Source organism: Chiroxiphia lanceolata, chromosome 1, assembly GCF_009829145.1.
Source record: "Chiroxiphia lanceolata isolate bChiLan1 chromosome 1, bChiLan1.pri, whole genome shotgun sequence".
In the NCBI taxonomy this organism is placed as follows: domain Eukaryota; kingdom Metazoa; phylum Chordata; class Aves; order Passeriformes; family Pipridae; genus Chiroxiphia; species Chiroxiphia lanceolata.
In genome coordinates, this window is record NC_045637.1 from 2,606,186 (window position 1) to 2,626,395 (window position 20,210).

Here is a 20,210-nt window from a genome sequence, read left to right on the forward strand (position 1 = left end):
GGGGTTGGAATGAGATGATCTTTAATGTCCCTTCCAACCCAAACCATTGTGTGATTCTATGAAAATATTTTGCAATTCCCACCAGCATTTCTTAGTTCTTTAAAGTATAAATTTAAGAAATGGTTAAAATTGTTAGTCTTAAAGATAGAGGTGTACTAATAAAAACATCCAAACAAAAAAAAAAACCAAAGGAAATATTACAATAAGGGGAAGTCTCCCAAAACAGGGCTACAGGAAGGAGCATTTCTTGGGTGAGTAACAGGGATTAATCCTATACTTTCTCTGCCCATTTTCAGCCCCTAATTTTATCATTGTCTTGGACTGGCTTGAAAAAACAAATCTCTCAGCAAATTATATTGCCATGAACATGTCTGCCACCCAACTACCATCCCTGTGATATCCAAAGGGATAGGACACAAACCTTGTGAGATATGGTGAGATGTCATGAGCAGTAACTGGAGTCAGGGATGTGTGGACATGAGGGGACACACCTTGAAGGTCACTGCATAGGTGGGGATGGAGTTGAGTCTCCATTTAATGGAGAATTTCAGGAAAAGTTTGTGCTAAAATCTCTCACACTGGACTGGGAAGCACTGAAGTGCAAGGTTGACCCTTCGAGTTTTTGTTTGCCTTTAAAGCAAAAATCAAGCTTTGCAGTGAGATCAGGAGTTGGCCTGTAAGACACTGATGATTTACTAATTATTCTGTAATTTACACTTAATTTGCTGTGGCTGAAGCCCCTTCTCTGAGGGTTCTTCCTTACCTTATTTCTGGGACAAGTTGGAATGAAAAAGAAGAAAAATAACCTGTATTTACAAATTACTCACAGGGCAGTTATGAACATTAATCACATGTGAAAAACTAGGGAAAGTTGGGTTGTATGGGATGAACCTGGAGGAAAAGTGGGAAACAACAGAATCTTTGAAAAGGTTGGTAGTTGCACTGTGCGTGCATGTGTTTATTATATATATATATATGTGCCTGTGTATATAAAATGTGTCTGTATATAGGTATATATTGGAATTAATAAGTTAAAGTCTAAACTTCTTCCCATTTCTGAAAGTAAAAATCAGCTAATTTACAAATATCTGGTCTAGGATGAGTCTGAGTTCTCAGATCTGGGTTTTCTGGTTGCTCTGTCACACAAAAGATAAACTGTGAATGTTCACACCGAAGTTTCAGCTCCAGTCAAATCCTAAAGGATGGAATATTAAATTCCTGAGTTTCAGATGTACTTATTAGTGGAACTGACGAGTTTGCAAAGCTTTGTGAAAAAGGTGGATGTGATGCTGTTTCACTGGATCAGGAGAGAGCATTGTAATGAGAGAAAAGTTCTTATACAAGCTGGGGGCTTGTTGGGAATGTCACAAACTCTCACTCAGGAAAGATGGATTCCACACAAAATCCATGAAGGAAAAGCAAGGACTGCCAGAGCTAAGAAGAGATTCTTTAAATAGAAAAGACTAGAAGAGTTTGGCTTGAGCTGGAAGCTGAGTAGGAGTTGTGCCTGGTCTCCAGACTCTGCCTCTAGACAGGCAGAAGGAAGGAGGAACAATTATTTTAGCTGCAGGATAAAGCTGGCACCGGGACAAAGAGCTAAAATCTCATCTCAGATGAATGTTGGCTGGAAAGGCAAAACATTTCTAAGCATCAAAGCCAAAGGAGGGTTTGGAACAGCCTCCCAAAACAACCAAAAGGGTTGGGGTGGGGTAAGATCGACGTTGGGGCAGGACTCTGAAGGAGCCACAGAGTTGAAGGTGCAGGAGGCTCTGTCTGGTGATTCATCAGTCTGAGAAAACACCTTGGCAACTAATGCCAAAAGAGGAGACTTTTAGGTTAGATGTTAGGAAGAAATTCTTCCCCATGAGGGTAGTGGGGCCCTGGCACAGGTTGACCAGAGAAACTGTGGCTACCCCATCCCTGGAAGTGTCCAAGGCCAGGTTGGACAGGGCTTGGAGCAACACGGTCTAGTGGGAGGTGTCCCTGTCCATGGCAGAGGGTTGGAATTCCATGATCTTTAAGATCCCTTCCAACCCAAACCATTCTGTGATTCCATGATTCTATGACTCTATGGTTCTGTGGTTCTATGGTTCTATAGTTCTATGACACTTGCTCTGTCCTTCTCACACTCACACCTTCTCCCATCCTGCCCCGTGTACTTCCACCAGATCTACACAACTGGAACATCAGGTATCAGGAAAAAATTCTTCCCTGTGAGGGTGGTGAGGCCCTGGCACAGGTTGCCCAGAGAAGCTGTGGCTACCCCATCCCTGGAAGTGTCCAAGACCAGGTTGGACAGGGCTTGGAGCAACCTGGTCTAGTGGAAGGTGTCCCTGCCCATGGCAGGGGGTAAGAACTGCATGATCTTAAAGGTCCCTTTCAATCCCAACTGTTCTATGATCTAAGTCAAATCACTCTCTAAATGCACTGGATGAATTCTCGAGGATTTAGGAATTCTCTCCTGTAACATTCCTGCTTTCTGGTCTTGTTCCACAATGACATGAATCCTTCCCCAGAGCTGTCTCCATTTCAGTTCTAGGTGGGTACATGTGGCAAGAATTTCCTTTGCAAAATGTCCCGGAGATGTAATAATAGAGATTATTTGAAATGTACAAACATTCATTGAAAGAGTGATTAAACATGGGATAGGCTGTCCAGGGAAGGGGTGGAATCCCCACCCCTGGAATTGTTCAAAAAACAAGTAGATGTGGCACTTGGAGACATGGTTTAGTGGGAATGGTGATATTGTGTGGAAGGTTGGACTTGATCTTGGAGGTCTTTTCCAACCTTGATGATTGTATGATTTGAAGGCCACAATTTCCCCATTCACAACTTTAATATGCTTACAGAAAATAAATATTGCACCAGTGTTTTCACCATATTTTATTGGGATTTTATAATATTGCTTTTTAAAATTAGAATCTAAATTCAGTTTATAATTTTTAAGGATGCACTTAGCTATGCCAGCAATAGAAACCTCTTATTTGTGGAAGGCCTGGGTAAACATTTCCAGGGTGCTCCGAAGCACAGTGGGTTTGTATCTTCGGGGAGCATCCAAAGAAGTCTCAGCCCAGCCTCTAAAGGAACCAGAAAACTTCAACAACTCCTGCAAACCAAACAGTTTTAAAGAATTTTCCCCAAGGAAGACAAGAGTAAAAGCGACTCATTTAAGGAGACTCATCTGCATGTTGGAGGACATTCCAAGAGTCCAACCTGGGGAGGGTGGAGATGGTGGTAAATTGGCTTTTCCATCATGGTGGTTCCAAGAGGACAAGAAGTCTTTTGCAATCATTGAATCGTAGAATGATTTGGGTTGGAAGGAATCTTAAAGATCATCCAGTCCCAAACTCTGTCATAGGGAGGGACATTTTCCACTAGACCAGGATTTAAATGTCATTGGAAGTCTGTAACAGGAACTAGAGAGGCCTTCATAGAGTCATTGAATCATGGAATCGTGGAAAGTTTTGGGTTGGAAGGAACCTTCAGGATCATCCAGTTCCAACCCCTTGCCATGGGCAGGGACACCTTCCACTAGACCAGGTTGCTCCAAGCCCCGTCCAACCTGGCCTTGGACACTTCCAGCGATGGGGCAGCCACAGCTTCTCTGGGCAACCTGTGCCAGGGCCTCCCCACCCTCCCAGGGAAGAATTCCTTCCCAATATCCCATCTATCCCTATTCTCTGGCAGTGGGAAGCCATTCTGTGTGTCCTCTCACTTGATCTCTTGTCCCAAGTCCCTCTCCAGCTCTCTTGGAGCATCTTTAGGCACTGGAAGGGGCTCAAAGGCCTCCTTGGAGCCTTCTCTTCTCCAGGTGGACACCCCCAGCTCTCCCAGCCTGGTTCCATGGGATCAGTTGGTTAAGACTATGCAAAAGCTGAAAAAATAAAATCTGAATGATCCAAAAATCAGGTGGAAGGAGAAAGAGACTCTCTGTGGGGAAAAACCTGAGTAATTCGGTTGTCATTTTTTTTCTGGGCAGCAGTTACATCCATCCCTTGTGTTCAAAAGTGTGTTTGTGGGGAGAAGAACATTTCCATTCCTGTGTCTATTTGTTGTTTCCTGAAGGGAAAAAAAAAAGAGTTATGGATAGAGGTTTTCATAGCCCAAAGCTTCGCTTTCATCATCTTGAAATAGGGGAGGGAGAAAGGTAGAGATGTTTGGCCTGTTTTCCTTTTTAGGGTGTGTATTTGGGGGGGTTGATGAACAACTCTTGGAGTGTGGGATAAAATATCCACCATGATGAGGCCTTTTTTTAACAAACACTGCAGGAAGTCGTGGGATATTTACAAACAAGAAACAACAACTTGATGAAACTCCCTAGAAAACATCTTTTCCATGGCACTGACTAAGAGGGATCTTCCCTCAGCTATGATTCCAAGGAAACCTGTGACTGCTGGAAGAAATAATGATTTCACAGGGATGGAAAATGCCTTTTTTCCTCAAAGTTTTCATGCAAAAGGTTTGTATCTGTCAGAACTCTTTGAGTTTTAATTAAAACCTGTAAAGTCTGAGAACTGGATTAAAAATATTTTGGAAAAAGAGAATTTTCAGGTTTTAAAGGTGAGAAGTTTTTATTTTTTTAGCAGCTCTATCCAAAAAACTATTTCGTTCTTTTAACATCCGAAGACATTCTGGATGAAAAATGTGAAGTGTTATAGAAGGAAGGTTTTTTGATGGAAAACTAGGAATCCTCTCTAAAGAAGGATTGTGTTCACAGAATCACAGAATATGCCGGGCTGTAAGGAACCAAATAAAATTAATTCAACTTTTCTCTCTCACATTTTTCTTCTAATTCTGAATCCTTTTGATATGGAGAAACCTCCAGAAGTATAAGCTGGATTTGCATATTCTTTCTTCTGTTTATTTGCAGAAAAGAAATCTGGGTGACAAGCATTAAAAGTGACAAATTAGTAAAGAAAACAACCCAATGTTCTTTCCACTCTCTATAAATAAATCCCGGGGATATGGAAAAGAAATCTGTGAAATCATTCACTGTAAATATAAGTTCAGGGCAGTGAACAGAAAGAAAAAATTAGATGTAATCCAGCATATGCCCATTGACAGGTCTCCATGAGAAGATCTCCATGTTAAGCAGAACAAATTTTGATGGGAATTCACCATAAATGACACCCCAACATATGTTAAAATATAAATTAATGCAGCAGAAATAGAGACAGAAGATCACTGTGACACCAGATTTTCCCAAATCCTCTTCTCTTCACTGATTAATATGTTAATTATGGAGTGAGAACACAACAGCTGTGAATAATGTTTCTATAATGTGCCAAATCATGACCTGCTCCATCCCTGGAAGTGTTCAAAGCCAGGTTGGACAGGGTTTGGAGTAACCTGCTCTGGTGGGAGGTGTCCCTGCCCACGGCAAAGGGTTGGAACAAGATGATCCTTAAGGTCCATTCCAACCCAAACCATTCTGTGATTTTCCAGTGTACCAATTGCTAATTCCACCACATTTAGGGAAGTCAGTTGGACTCAGAGGTCATTACCACTCCAGGAGCACCAGAATGCAAAAAAACCAAGGGCTGGGTCTTTGAGGAGCAACATTGGAACAACTGATGGTGCTACCCAGGGAACAGCTCAGCAAACTGGGTTGGGGAATTCAGGAAAAAATTCTTATTGGAAAGGGTTGTTAAGCAGTGGGATAGACTTCCCAGGGAGGTGGTGGAGTCCCCATCCCTGGAGGTGTCCAAGGAAGGCCTGGACGTGGCACTCAGTGCTGTGGGCTGGGTGACAAGGTGGGGTGGGGCACAGATTGGACTCGATGATTTTGGAGGTATTTTCTCACCTCAACGATTCTGGGATTCTGTGAGTTGGGTTCCTGATGGCCACATTAAAATTCTCCAGAGCCAATACCAAGAAAAATTATGGATTTTATTGTGACAGAGCTACAGGAAAAGCAAGACCATGGGGAAAATGGCCACAGTGTTTACTTTTCTCATAAAACATTTCAGTACCAGCATCTTTTTCAGATGAGACATAAAACTTTGAGGGCTTTGGTAGAAGACTGAAAAATGTCAAGTGATAGTTTGGGATTGGAGCGAAGGGGAAGGAGGGGCTGTTTGCTTTGTTCTTATAAAAAAAAAAAAAGGCAAATCCCCTGAAAGGAGACATTTCTCATAGAAATATCACTGCTTTGAAGCCAGTCAAAAGAGTTGTTTGTTATGAGATAAATATTGAGATGAGCCTGAAACTGAGTTTGAACAGCGAATCTGAGATCTGCCTGAGCTACTGGAGGTTCAGTGACTCATGTGTCACCCAGGAGAAACCCCAGAGTGGGCTGGCTGGGGCTCTGAGCAACCTGGGATAGTGGAAGGTGTCCCTGCCCATGGCAGAGGGCTTGGAATGAGATGATTTTTAAGGTCCTTTTCAACCCAAACCAGCCTGTGATTGTAAAAACAACCCATTGGAGGAGAGATGTGCAGCCTTTGCTCTCCAGGCCTGCAGCACAGTCTGCTCTTAGGGTTTTAAAAATATGTATTATGGTTTCATACCTGAAGCTTCCCCCTGCTCCTGGAAATGGGGAAAGGATTTCTCCTTCCCAACGGTTGCTCCCATGTCTTTATCTCCTGTGTCTTCAAACCTCCTTAAAGAGGAGGGAGAGCAAAAATATGGGCTTAACCTTGACCCCATAATGTCTGGCTGCCCCCTCTAGTTAGTGGTTAATGCAGAACCTTCATTGTAAGAGAGTTTTAATTAACTTATTTAAACCCAGATATTTAAACCCAGCTCTCTGGAGACCCTGCTCTGCATGCACTGACCAGGTCAGTTCTCAGCGGCCTCCTCAGAGCAGAAAACAGCCTGAACTGCCTCAAATCCTGGGATCAGTTTTGGGCCCTTCAGGACAAGAAAGACATGGAGAGACTGGAGCATGCCCAGGGAAGGGAATGGAGCTGGAGAAGGGGCTGGAGCACCAGGAGCAGCTGAGGGAGCTGGAGGGGCTCAACCTGGAGAAAAGGAGGCTCAAGGGGGATCTTCTTGCTCTCTAAAACTCCCTGCCAGGAGGGGGGAGCCAGGGGGGATCAGGCCCTGCTCCCAGGGAACAAGGGACAGGATGAGAGGAAATGACCTCGAGTTGCACCGGGGAAGGTTGATATTGGAAATTAAGAACAATTTCTTCACTGAAAGGCTTTTTCAGTCCTGGCCTAGCTACCCAGGGTAGTGGTGGAGTCCCCATCTCTGGAGGGATTTAAAAGCCATGTGGATGCGGCACTTGGGGACACTGGTTAGTGGTGGCCTTGTCAGTCTGGGCTTAATTGTTGGACTCGATGATCTTGGAGGTCTTTTCCGACCTTAATGATTCTATAATTCCAGATTTCCATGTGATGTTTATCTGTAGCACATGAGCCTGTGGTTAAGAGTAGCTGCAGTTCACATGTTTCCCATGTGACCAGCATGGAGTTTCCCCAGTTTTGCTGACCTAGAGTACACAAAAAATAGACATTACCTTCTTTTCTCTTTTCATCACAGAAAAGATCTGTTTTCCAGAGGCTTGCAATATCATCCCTGATTTTTTTCCATGCCCTGTAAGCTCTGAAAATGCAAAGGATACACAGGAAAGCTGCCATGGTTCACTTGTGTGGGATGAAATGGCAGAGGAAAAGGTATTTAAAAAATGAGAGCAGAAGTTGTGGGGGATGGGAGGTCTCAAAAGGACTGGAGCTGATTCCTCTCCTGGCTCTTAGTTGGGATCTGAAAAATCTCTGTGGGTTAATGAGGAGCAGTCACGTTGAAATGTCCCTTATGTACATGACAATTTAAGACACCACCTGTCTGGAGAAAAATATTATGGGATGTCAATGTCCAGTGTCTGAAAATCACAAAGAGACATTTTCATGCAGACTGAAGAGCAAGAAGGAGTTTTCTGGATGGTGAAAGTCTTAAAAATGTGTTGGATACCTAAAAAGGCTACAAAGAGAAAAACTATGGAAGAAACAATCTGAAGAGAGTGTAAAAGAGAAAAATTAAGGAAGAAAAGAGAAAAATTAAGAAACAATTGGAAGAGAGTGTTTAATTCTCAGCTACTACAAACCATCATCCCAGGAACTATCAGAGTACCTGGTTGACCAGCAACAGCATTCTTTTCTCTAATTGATTTCCTTTCAAAGATCAATTAATTGATTTTAGATCCTGGTTTGGTTGGCTTTGATCCTTTAATTGGGTCTCTTCATGTCCTGGAAGTGCAGCTTTGCTTTCTTCAGGGATTTCCCTTCAAGAGTTGCATTTAGTACAGGATGTTTATATTATATACATGTTTTATTTATATTTAGCACAGGCTTAGTGGGATTGCAACAGGGAGGTGTCACTTAAAATGCTCTGGGCAAATCAGAATCTGTGTTTTGGACCATGTCTTTAGTTTTTTGGGGGTTATTTTATCTGTTCCTTACATAAGAAAAGTCTAAAGACAGAGATCTCGGGATGGATGACCCAGACTTTTCATTTTATGTCACCAAAGTCTACCAAAAATCCATATCCCTCCAAATGCCCAACTCACACAGCCAAAAAATCATCTGGTATTGAGACACAAAAGCAAATTTCCAAGCTTGTAAGAAGTGTTATGTGTGTTAACTCCTCCTGCACCACTATTCATATCCTCACAAAAATCCTAAAAATAAATGTAGAGAACTCAGATGTGTCACAGGAGGATCTGATAAAACAGGTATGTAAAAGCCTTTTTCGGAACAAAGGGAACAGTCCAGAGGGCAGATCCATGGAGAATGGCCCAGGAAACGACATAAGCTTGGAAGTTCCCAAAATCTTTTCCTCAGGAAGGCTCAGGAATTGATTGTTGTGGGAAGTGCTCAGTGTGGGAAGAACAACAACATTCCTACTTAAGTGGATCAGGGTGGACCCAGGTGGAACTGCCCATTTCTTATGGCAAAACCTGGGATAACTGACCTCAGGAAGTCATGGACTCATGGAATATCCTGAGTTGGGAGGGCCCACAAGGATCATCCAGTCCAACTTCTGGCCCTGCACAGACACCCCAACAATCCCACCCTGTCCCTGAGAGCACTGTCCAAATTCTGCTGGAGCTCTGGCAGGTTTAGGGCTGTGCCCATTCCCTGGGGAGCCTGTTCAGTGCCCAACCACCCTCTGGAGGAAGAACCTGTTCCTTTCCATCTCTGTGAATTTTATTATCAAAGTCTATCTTTGATTTCCCTGCTGCTTTGATCACTCTCAGCCTTCCAAAATAATTTTCCATGCTGTGCCCCTGTGAAAGCTGAGAGATCTCATTCCCTCCTTCCCAGTCAAGAGCTGATGGAGGCAGGAGGTCCTACTGACACACGGATTTTCCTCAGCAAAACTAGTGAATTTGCCTAATTTTTTTTAACCTGTGGTTCATGGAATTGTCACCTCAGGCTTTTGTGTTTGTTCAAGGAGAGGAATCCAGCCCAAAGTCACCGTAAGAATTCACGGAGCATGTGAAACCAGACCAATCACAGGAGTAGAACTGAGCCTAAATGCTGCATATTTTTTGTTTTCCCAGCCTAAAAAATCAATAATCCATATCTGGAAAATATTAGGAGGGCTTTCTTTCATCAACAAACGGTGGGTCCTTCTTGCAGATGCAATATTTTAGGTTAATTCATCCACCATCAGCAGGATTTCTACTCCTTGCTCTCTCTCACTCTTGAGAATTTTAACACTTCCCAGTGTCTGTATTTATAATTTTTATTTATTGGGGTTGAATGCCTTCAGATTTCCCCAAAATTCTCTTGGATAACTAGAAAAATGGTGAAGTTTCCAAACAACAATCATTTTGCATTTCTCATTTTCTTAACATCTGGTAGCTGGGGAAGCAACACTCCCTCCATATCTCCCTCAAAGATGTCAAGAATAATCTTTTTTATATTTTGGGGTTCTTTTTTTTATCTATTAATAGCGACAAAAAATAGTTCACTAACCATAATTTCTTGCCTGGTTTATTCCAAGGACCAATTTAACCTGAGTGTCCCAGTTTGTGTTCTCATCTATTCATATCCTTCTGTTCCACTTTGAACTCTGCTGGGAGAGATCTGTGGCAACATCTATTGCATCACGGCAATTTCCCACTCTGGGAATTCCTTGGAATGGCTCAGAATGGTGTAATATTCCTGAACACGTTGCTCTGATCCCATAAAACCAGAGAGAGGCACCTGCCAGCAGGTGGGATTCCCTGTTTGCTGGGGTGTTTATTACCTGGCACCTTTCCTAGACTGTCTATATTTAATTCAGGATGTTCTCCTTCAATTCGCCGGCATGAAATAAAGTCCACAAAGCATCAAGACACAAAGAGAAATGTAGAACTTCGTTTTCTGCAAATAACCACCCTCATTTGTGTATTTTGGGGAGCACTGGGTGCTCTCAAAGCAACAAAACCCAGGAAGACTTGGTAAAACAAGGTATCTTGGGGTGCAACAATTGTGGGTTTGCCAAAATTGTCACTCAGTGGTAACACCCAGCAGTGCCAATGACACACAAAGAAGAGGAAACACAACTGGGATCACTGAAAATAACATTCTCCTGTAAATACCAGACTTATTGCCTTTGTAGGAAGGACAAAACAAGCCTCTGAAGGCACCATCCTTCTCAGTCGTCTGGGCAAAGCAACCAGGGGGATATTTTTGTTTAGTTTGATGTTTGTTTGGAGTAAAACCAAACTGGAACAGGAAAACTGCTGCTTGTTTGGACAGTGGCTTGATTAGAGAGAGGCACAGGGAATAGATCCTTCTTTGGACAGGTTAAATCCTCTTACTTGTGGGAAGTTGTCAGAATAAAATAGTTTGGTTTCAAAAAGAAGCCTTCATGAAGGCCAGGTCCCCCAGAACATTTTGGGGGAGGCACTGGAACGGGTTTCCCAGAGGAGCTGTGGATGTCCCGTCCCCGGAAGTGTCCAAGGTCGGGCTGGATGGAGCTCTGAGAAACCTGAAAGGTTGTAAAAGGGAGTGAGAGGTGTCCCTGCCCAGGGCAGGGGGTTGGAACTGGCTGATCTTGAAGGTCCCCTCCAACTTAAACCCTTCTATGATTCCATGATATTAATCTAGGTAAGAGTACAGAACAGCAAATCCCGACCTGTGATGGTCCATCCTGTTCCATTCTGGGATGTTTGGCCTGTGCCAATGGGAATTCAGCCAGGACAAACCCAGTGTGTGGTTTGGAGAACAGCACAGGCCAAGGACTGTGTCCAGTAGATATTTTGGATACAGTCACCTTCTTTTGGGAGACACTGTTTGGGAATGCAGACACGAGCTGAGCTGAGCAGTGTCCTGAGGGACTGGAAAGAATTCTGGGAGATACAACCTCGTGTTCAGAGGTACAGTTGTCTCCCCCTTTCCATATGTTTGCCCTCACAATACACTGGTTTACAGGGAGAAGTCGCCTTTTCAGGAATGTAGGTGGAGGTTTATCTGATTTTTATGGGTTTTTCATACCACTATAACTCATTTCAATGGATTCCCAAATAAATCCTCTGGTTTTAGCACTTCCCAAGGCTGCAGAGTGTTTTTCAGTTCCCATAACTCTGACACAAGCTCTGACTCTTTGTTTCCAGGATTTTCTGAGGAGGGGACACCAAGGATTCAGGGAAGGCTTCTCCAAGCCAGCATCCAAGAGGCAGATTCCAAAATTGAGCAGTTGCATCTCCTTGACCCCCAGGTTGTTCTGCTCCATTGGTCTGGGATGGTTTGATCTTGAAGTTCCTTCCTCAGCCAGATGCTGCTTTTTAAAGATTTCCATTTGCAGCTCAAAAATATAGGAATATTGAAGTGAGGGCTGGGAAGCAAAATCAGTTCCCAAAAGTCAACAAAAATGTCAGAGAGGGGGAGGAAAGGGAAAGAGAGGAAGGGAGGAGGGAGGAGAGGAAGGAGGGAAGGAATGAAGGAGGGAAGGAAGGAAGGAAGGAAAGAAAGAAAGAAAGAAAGAAAGAAAGAAAGAAAGAAAGAAAGAAAGAAAGAAAGAAAGAGAAAGAAAGTAAGTAAGAAAGAAAGAGAAAGAAAGGAATAAAGAAAGAGAAAGAAAGAAAGAAAGGAAGAAAGAAAGAAAGAGAAAAGAAGAAGGAAAGAGAAAAAGAAAAAGAAAAAGAAAAAGAAAAAGAAAAAGAAAAAGAAAAAGAAAAAGAAAAAGAAAAAGAAAAAGAAAAAGAAAAAGAAAAAGAAAAAGAAAAAGAAAAAGAAGGAAGAAAGAAAAAAAGAGAAAATAAGAAAGAAAAAGAAAATGAAAGAAAGAAAGAGAAAGGAAGGAAGGAAGGAAGAAAGGAAGGAAGGAAGAAAGGAAGGAAGGAAGGAAGATAGAAAGAAAGAAAGAAAGAAAGAAAGAAAGAAAGAAAGAAAGAAAGAAAGAAAGAAAGAAAGAAAGAAAAAGAAAGAAAGAAAAAGAAAAAAAGGAAAAGAGAAAGAAAGGCTGCCTTCATAATCCTACAGGAACCAAAGCAATTACTCCAGGGAATCATTATTTTTCCATTAGACCAAAGGGCAAATTTTACCTGCTGGTGTCTCCCGGGGGCTGGGGCGTGAAAAAAATGAACCTCTGCTACAACATAAGTGAAATTAAATAAAGAAAAAGCAAAGCTCACAAAATCTACCAATTAAGAGCCAACACAAATGTACTGAGCAATTCAAATGGAGATATTTATATAAATAAGCTCACAAACACATAAATTTTTCTTTAAGCAAACAGGTCTAGTAGAAGGTGTCCCTGGGGTTGGAACTGGATGATCTTTAAGGTCCCTTCCTACCCAAACCATTCTGTGATTCTACAAACTTTTAGGCACAGTCCAGTTTGGAGAGGCCCTTCAGTACCAGTGTGATGAGGCCTGGGTCAGAGAGAGCTTTCAAGAGGATTTTACCCAAAATTTGAATTAAAGTGAGCACAAAACCCCCACACATCTGTCTTTGAATCTGTAAATATTTTCTTTTGGGAATTCCAGCTACATAAATGTGCTGTTTCAAGAAAGGTCTTTGGGTGTGCTGGGGAAAAGGAGAAAAAAATATTTTAAAGCAAAATTATTCTTTGATTACTGTGTTAGAAAACAGATCCATTTCTCCCATCATTAGTCCAGCACTTTCCAGGGTTTTCTGCCTTGCAACAAAACTGCATTTTGGGGTCCCTGAGGAAAAGCCTCTTCTCTTCTATATTTCATGAGGTTTGGTCACACATTTCTGTGAGTTCCCTTGTTTTCTTACTTTCCCGCCTGACCAAATGTCCCCCGATTTATCTCTGTTTTCAATGTGTAGCTGGAAGTGGAAGGTTCCCTTGTCAAAGAGCTCAGCACAAAATCAGTCAAACTGCTTTTCTTCCAACTTCTCTGCCCAAAACTTCCTAAGAACCATAAGCACAATGAAGAAAAAAAAGGAAGACAGGAATTGCTTTTTCACAACAGGGACTCGTAACATTCTTTAACATAACAACCAGCAATTTTTTCAGTATCATTTTTGCAGTTATTGTGTTGCTGCAGTGGCTTTAGGTTTTTAGACACTTAAAAATAAGTGTAAGTTTTAACTATTTATGTCCTGGTTGACATCACACAGTTTTGGCTTATTCACTGTCAGGCAGGGTGGGATGTCGTCTCTTTTTCCAATTGATGGGTTTTCTGGTAATTATTTCTCAAGTAAAATTTCATGGTTTTGCAGAAGAAAAGATTGTGGTTGACAGCTTAGGGTTAAGAACTGGCTGATGGCTGAGACCAGAGAGTGGTAGGAACAATGCTGCATCCAGTTGGGATCCAGTTACCAGTGGTGTCCCCAGGGATCAGTGCTGGGCCCAGTCCTGTTTAATGTCTTTATTGATGTCTGGATGAGGGGATCGAGTGAATCGATCAGCAAATTTGCAAATTTGCAGAGGACACCAAGCTGGGGGGGAGTGTTGATCAGCTGGAAGGCAGGAGGGCTCTGCAGAGGGACCTGGATAGGCTGAATCCATGGGCTGATTCCAAAGGGATGAGGTTCCACAAGGCCAAGTGCCGGGTCCTGCACTTTGGCCACAACAACCCCCAGCAGCTCCAGGCTGGGACAGAGTAGCTGGAGAGCAGCCAGGTAGGAAGAGACCTGGGAGTTTGGATTGACAGGAAGCTGAACAGGAGCCAGAGTGTGCCCAGGTGGCCAAGAAGGCCAATGGATCCTGACCTGGATCAGGAAGAGTGTGGCAGCAGGAGCAGGGAAGGGATTCTCCTCTGGACTCAGCACTGATGAGGCCTCACCTCGAGTGCTGTGTCCAGTTCTGGGCCCTCAGTTCAGAAAGGACATGGAGGGGCTGGAGCAGGTGCAGAGAAGAGTAACAAGGCTGGGGAAGGGACTGGAGTACAAATGGTGTGAGGAGAGGCTGAGGGCACTGGGGGGCTCACCTTCCCAAAGCTGGCCTGAGTTACCCTTCTTGTCCCTCTTGAAGACAGGAGGGACATTTGCCTCCCTCTGCTCCCAGGAACCTTCCCTGACCACCACAACCTTTCAAAGGTAAGTGAGGTGACCTTGCAATGACATCAGTACCCACAGATTCATCCTGTCATGGCCCATGAATTCTACATGTCTAGTTTGTCTTAGTGTTCCCCAACTTGATTCCTCCTCCACTGAGGATAAATATTCCTTGCTCTGGTCCAGAAATTTCTGAAGGCTGATCTTATCAGTAAAGACTTAAGTGAAGAAGACCTTGAGTACCTGGACCATTTCCACGCTCTTTGTCACCAGGATTCCTACCTTGTTGAGCAGCAGGCCCGCATTGTTTCCTACTCTTCCCATTAATATGCCTGTAGAAAATTGTCTTGTTGTCCCTCACCAGATTTAATTCCAGATGGGCTTTGATTCCCTGCTCCAGCCTCATCCATCAGCTCTTTTTTTTGGTTTCTTCTGCAGATGGAGCCACATGGAGATCTCCAACACAGAGGAACATCACCCCAGTGCCAGAGCTCACATTTGTTGGTCCATCTCACCAGGCTTTTTGCAGCTCTGCCAGCTTCCACCACATATGGAGTCTTCTTCCATGGGAAAACATGGAATTGTTTTGTCCCAATAAAGGCAGGAATCCTCACTGCAGGGAATTTGGAGGTAGACGAGTTTTTGATGTATCCCACCAAGAGGTCACAGACTTCAAAAGAAGGGTTGGAACTGGTGTTTCACCACAGGGTGGAATTACAAGAGTGGTTTCTTCTCGGTGAATGTTCATACAAAGACCTGCTCGGTTTAAGACACCTCAGATACAACAAGAAAGAAAGCTGTGACACCCTAAATGCCAAAAATAGGGTTCTCAGGCAGGGGAAAGGCTGGGAAGTTGAAGGGGCAGGATATTTTCCTTGGTTTTCTTTTTAAATATCTTGTTAAAAAGAAGCTCCGATTCATATTTTTAGGGGGGATAAAGATTCCTGTGTCAGGACTTCAAGGCTCAGTCAGAGCTTTGGGCTCTGTCTGAGGCTTCTCAGAGTCCATTTGATGGTTGTCCCTGGAAATCACTTTCTCTTCACCAGTGATTTCACCTGAAGGTCCCTTTCCTATATAATAATAATAATAATTCTCGAATCCCTGACCTTTATTCCTTCCAAGATTCAATTCCCCAACTCCATGAGGAGCCAAAAGAGTCTTTCCTTTGCTTCTCCCAGGAATTCTGCTTTCCCAGGATGTCATTTCCCAGTATAACTTCTGTGACTTCTATCAAGGACTGTTAACACCTCTGGCTTGGAAAGTCACTGAATTTAAGATTGTTGAACACTGGTTATAAGTTCCTCATATTTTTTTTCCCCAGTGTTTATATTTCTCCTGGATATCTGCAGTTGTTCATTGGATCCTGGAGACAGGATTCTGTTCCCAGATAACTCTTATAGTATCCAGATCTTGAATGACAGGCTGGAAAGACATGTTAAATATCATAACAACAGTGCTACAATGCATATATAATATTCACAGGCACACACAGAGGCACATTCAAGTTCAATTCAGAGAGATTTCCCGAAGGAAAAATCAATTCCTTATACTCTGATTTATTCTGATGCCTTATTCCTTTCCATCTCCATTCATCAAGGCCTGAATGGGATACCAGTTTTAATAGCTGCTAATTAGCAATATAAACCATCCACCCTGCAAATCAACGGCAGAATAACACTGAAAAGGGAAAAAAAAAACCCAAACATGTCATAATAACAGTTGAGTCCAATGATTGAAAGGGGGGAAAATGAGTTGGATTCTTAACGTTGAGAGCAATTAAGAAAGAAAGGAGAAATTACTGGTTTTCTCATGTGAATTTAAAGCAATTAAGAAGGGCAAAAAATAAACCTCGGGCCTGGAATCCCTCTGACTTCCTTGTGTCAGCTCCTCGCTGTGTTTCAGGAGCAGAAGCAGAGTTGTGTGTGTGTTTATTGGCAGCTCCTGTTTGGTTTTGTGCTGGAATGGGAAAACAAAGCTCCAACTTCCACGGATTTCCCACAAGGACAACTGGGAAGAGGAGCCACGTTCTGGATTCGGCTCCTGGCCGTCGCCGTTTCAGTGGGTGCAGCTGTTTTGCTTTTGCCTGGAGGGTTGGCGTGTGCTAATTGGGCAAAGAACAGTAATTAGTCAGTGTGTGTGGGAGGTGATTTGTCTGGATCCCACCACGGAGCCTCCCAGAAGGCACGGGTGCTCCAAGGGATGATATGAACACCCTTTAATTGGCCAGACCACTGGTTCAAAGAGCAGCTCCTGCTCTGGAAACACCTCAAATTTGTGGCGCCTTCCTCCCCTTCCCCAAATCCTTCCTGCTCCGAGTGGAAGTATTGACATCCATTTGAAAAATAGGAGATTTCCAGGGAGGGGAAAAAAGGATAATTTCTGGACATGTCATGAGATTACACGTCACAGAGTCACAAAATCACAGAATATGCCAGGTTGGAAGGAATCCACAAGGATCATCGTGTCCAACTCCTGGCCCTGCACCCATTCCCAAGAGTCACACCACGGGCCCGAGAGTAAATTCATTAGAGAAAAAAATGTTCTAAAATCAACCAACAAGAGAATTTTAAAAAGGTGCTGCTGAGAACATTCTGACTTCAGGAAAAGCACAAAATTCCTGTGAATCCAAAAGTTAAAGCCAACCAGAAAAGGGACAACTGTTTATGTGAAGCATTTCAAGTTGGAGTCCACTTAGAAGGTATTGGAACAAGCAAAATCCATGTATCTGTCTGTCTGTGCAGTTCATTTCCCTCAAGAGCTTCAAAAATCCTCCTGGAACACCTTGCATCAGTTTGTGGGGAGAATCTTCCACCTCATGGGATCATAAAAGAAATATATCCCCCATCAACCAGATTCTGCAACCCAGATTTGGCAAATATGTTATAAATTTCCTATAAAATTCCTCGTGGAAAGAATCAGTCCCCTATAATATATGTGTGTATAAATTTATTTCTGTGTATATATAAATATGTATATGTGAATCTATGTTTGTATATACATACACACATACATATATATATATATTTAAAGTTGGGAAGGCACTGAATAAATTTTTGGGGAGATGGTTTTCTCCTGCAGTGAATGTTTTTTCTGGGGAATTCAACCAATTTCCTTCTTTCTCATCAACTCCCCAGCATTTCCCCTTCATGGTCCTGCTTCTCAGGTGTCTCTAAAGTGGACTCAGAGGAGCTCTTGGTGCCCTCCTGCCTTTCCAAGAACCCAGGAATCAGGGTGGGCTCCTGTAAAAAGCCTTTTCCTGTGTAATCCTGTTTATTAAAAATTAGTAATTAGTCTATGGATGATGTTGCTTTTCAAGTCAGTCACTGCAAGCCAGAACTACTTTTTCTATTGTTTCTATTTAAAAACAAACACACACACACCCACACACAAAAAAGATGATGAATTATCATCAGATATTCTGTAAAACCCCAGATATTTCTGGAAAAGGCCAGAGCCTTCCACAAAAAAAAATAAAATAATGAAGTGTTTAAAGAAATGTTATATAATGTGAAGGTCTACAATGGAATACTTTAAATTCTTAGGGAGTTCAGGCTATACTTTCCTTCACTTCCCACTGCTCCTAATAATACTCTTTGTTCCAATCTAAACCAATCTTTCTCCTTCTTTGTTGTTTGTTCCACTCTGCAAAGGCTTGTAGACAGTTCTGGTCCCCTTAGTCATAAATTAGACAAATTGCACATATTGTTTCCTTTTAATCTCATCTCCCTCCTGACTTTTTAAATGCTTGGAGTTGTTCTCCACCATCCTTTGCAGTTTACCGACACTGCCTTGATATTTTGATGTGCTCAACGAGCACGATTCCACAGTGGGAGTCAGGTATACGCTCAATCCTGGCTGCTCAGCAGCATTTTGGGGAAGAAACATCTCATTCCCAATTGCACCAGAACATGTGATTTTGACAGAGCTGTTGCAAATAGGTATTTTAATTAAAGGCGAGGCTCAGCCTCTTCTGCCATGAAATTAATGGTAGGACGCAGGAAAAGGGCCTCGAGTTGTGCCAGGGGAGGTTGAGGTTGGATTTTAGGAAGCAAATATTCACTGAAAGAGTGGTTGGACATTGGAACAGGCTGCCCAGGGCACTGCTGGAGTCACCAGCCCTGACCATGACACAGGAACAACCTTCATGGTTTTGTGTTCACATTCTTTCCTTCCACAAAGTGATGGCTTTGGTTGAAAGGAAGACTTCATTTTTTCACTTGAAGCTTGAAATTCATCCCTGACATCAGCTCTGGTCTCTTAATTTCTCTTCCCCTCAGCAGGAAAGGTCCTTTGGTGCTGGTACCTAATGGGAGGTGCCACCTGAGACTGCAAAAAAGTGCTGCTGGGTTGTTTTAATTATCAAAATAAAGATTCATCTGGTCTGATTTCCTTGCCTTTCAAGACAAACTGCTTTCCTGCTCTTTTTGTGCACCTCGGTTTGCCGGACTCCCCTCTTTGCCTGGGAGGAAGAATCTCAAGGACTTGCCACTGGTTTGGAAAATGAGTGGTGGGAGAAATCCAGGCCCTGGGGTTTGATTGCAATGACCAAAAAAGAGTTTGTGAAAGAGCAACCAAGCAGTTACAGCTGATAGTCACTGCTCTGACAGAAGAAGGTAATATTTCCATCACCAGCAGCACACTGACACTGCAGTGCTGTATAAAAGACTACCAATAAAAGACATCATCTCAAAGAATTTGCAGCGTAAAAGTTATAAAGCCACAGACTCATCAGGAAAAAAATATTCAAAAAAAGGTTGTTCTGCCTCGAACTGCTGCAGCTGCTGCTTTTTCACCTTGTTTAGGTTGGAAGAGGATTTCTGTGCTTCAGGGAATGGTAGAATAATTAAGTTTGGAAAAGAGCTCCAAGATCATCAGGTTCAATCTCTCAACTTTCAAACTCAACCATGTTGGGAAGTGCCACATCTCCTCATTTTTGGAACACTCAGCCCATCGATCCAGCCTGTCCAGATCCCTCTGTAGGTCCTTCCTTCCCACAGGCAGATGGATTTCAAGCCCCACACTGGCATGCTGCCCTTAGGCTCATATCTAGTAAGCCTGGTTTTATCCCCTTCCCCCTTCAAACCTGGTTTAAAGCCCTCACAGTCACTCCTCAACTCATGGGACAGAATCCTTTTCCCACTTTGAGATGGTGAAACCCAGATGCCACCAACAGATTTGGTGATCCAAAAACCCGAAATTCCACCCGAGCCAGGAGTTAATCAGATGGGAGGGAAAAAGCCAAAATTCCATCTGAGTCAAGAGTTAATCAAGTGGGAAGGAAAAAGGCAAAATTCCACCTGAGCCAGGTGTGAATCAGGTAGAAGGGAAATACCGATGTGAATCAGGTGGGAGGGAAAAAGCCAAAATTCCATCTGAGCCAAGAGTTAATCAAGCAGGAAGGAAAAAGCCAAAATTCCACCTGAGCCAGGTGTGAGTCACATGGGAGGGAAAAAGCCAAAATTCCATCTGAGCCAGGAGTTAATCAGGTAGGAGGGAAAAAGTCAAAATTTCCTCTGCTCCAGGAATTAATCAGGTGGGAGAGACTTCTCTCTTCTGCCTCATCACTGTCAACTTGAACAACCAATAGTGGACACTAATCCAAGGGCTGGACCAGAACCAGGGAGATTCCTGGGAATACCTCCTACGCTGGGAGGCAGCATAATTCCCTCTGGGATGAGTCTGGGCAGCAAACAAGTTGTCAGGAGTGGGATTCGAACCCACGCCTCCAGGGGAGACTGCGACCTGAACGCAGCGCCTTAGACCGCTCGGCCATCCTGACCTCTGGAATCTGCCCTTTTCCATGTCCTT

General features: G+C 43.1%; 2 long non-coding RNA genes and 1 other non-coding gene across 4 annotated transcripts; 2 read left to right on the top strand and 1 right to left on the bottom strand.

The window, feature by feature from the left end:
• Window positions 1-2,098: 2,098 nt before the first annotated feature.
• Window positions 2,099-5,606, top strand: LOC116780753. Its single transcript, XR_004354610.1, has 3 exons — window positions 2,099-2,213; window positions 2,517-2,539; window positions 5,476-5,606. It is a non-coding gene; the product is annotated as an uncharacterized LOC116780753 (long non-coding RNA).
• Window positions 5,607-6,757: 1,151 nt separating this feature from the next.
• LOC116780758 lies at window positions 6,758-14,891 on the top strand. 2 transcript variants are annotated; one of them, XR_004354613.1, is made up of 4 exons: window positions 6,758-6,779; window positions 7,486-7,619; window positions 11,549-11,652; window positions 14,841-14,891. It is a non-coding gene; the product is annotated as an uncharacterized LOC116780758 (long non-coding RNA). The 2 variants fall into 2 exon arrangements; XR_004354612.1 differs by lacking the exon at window positions 14,841-14,891 and having other exon boundaries at window positions 11,549-11,808.
• Window positions 14,892-20,098: 5,207 nt separating this feature from the next.
• TRNAL-CAG lies at window positions 20,099-20,181 on the bottom strand. Its single transcript has one exon. It is a non-coding gene; the product is annotated as a tRNA-Leu (tRNA).
• Between the last annotated feature and the right edge of the window lie 29 nt (window positions 20,182-20,210).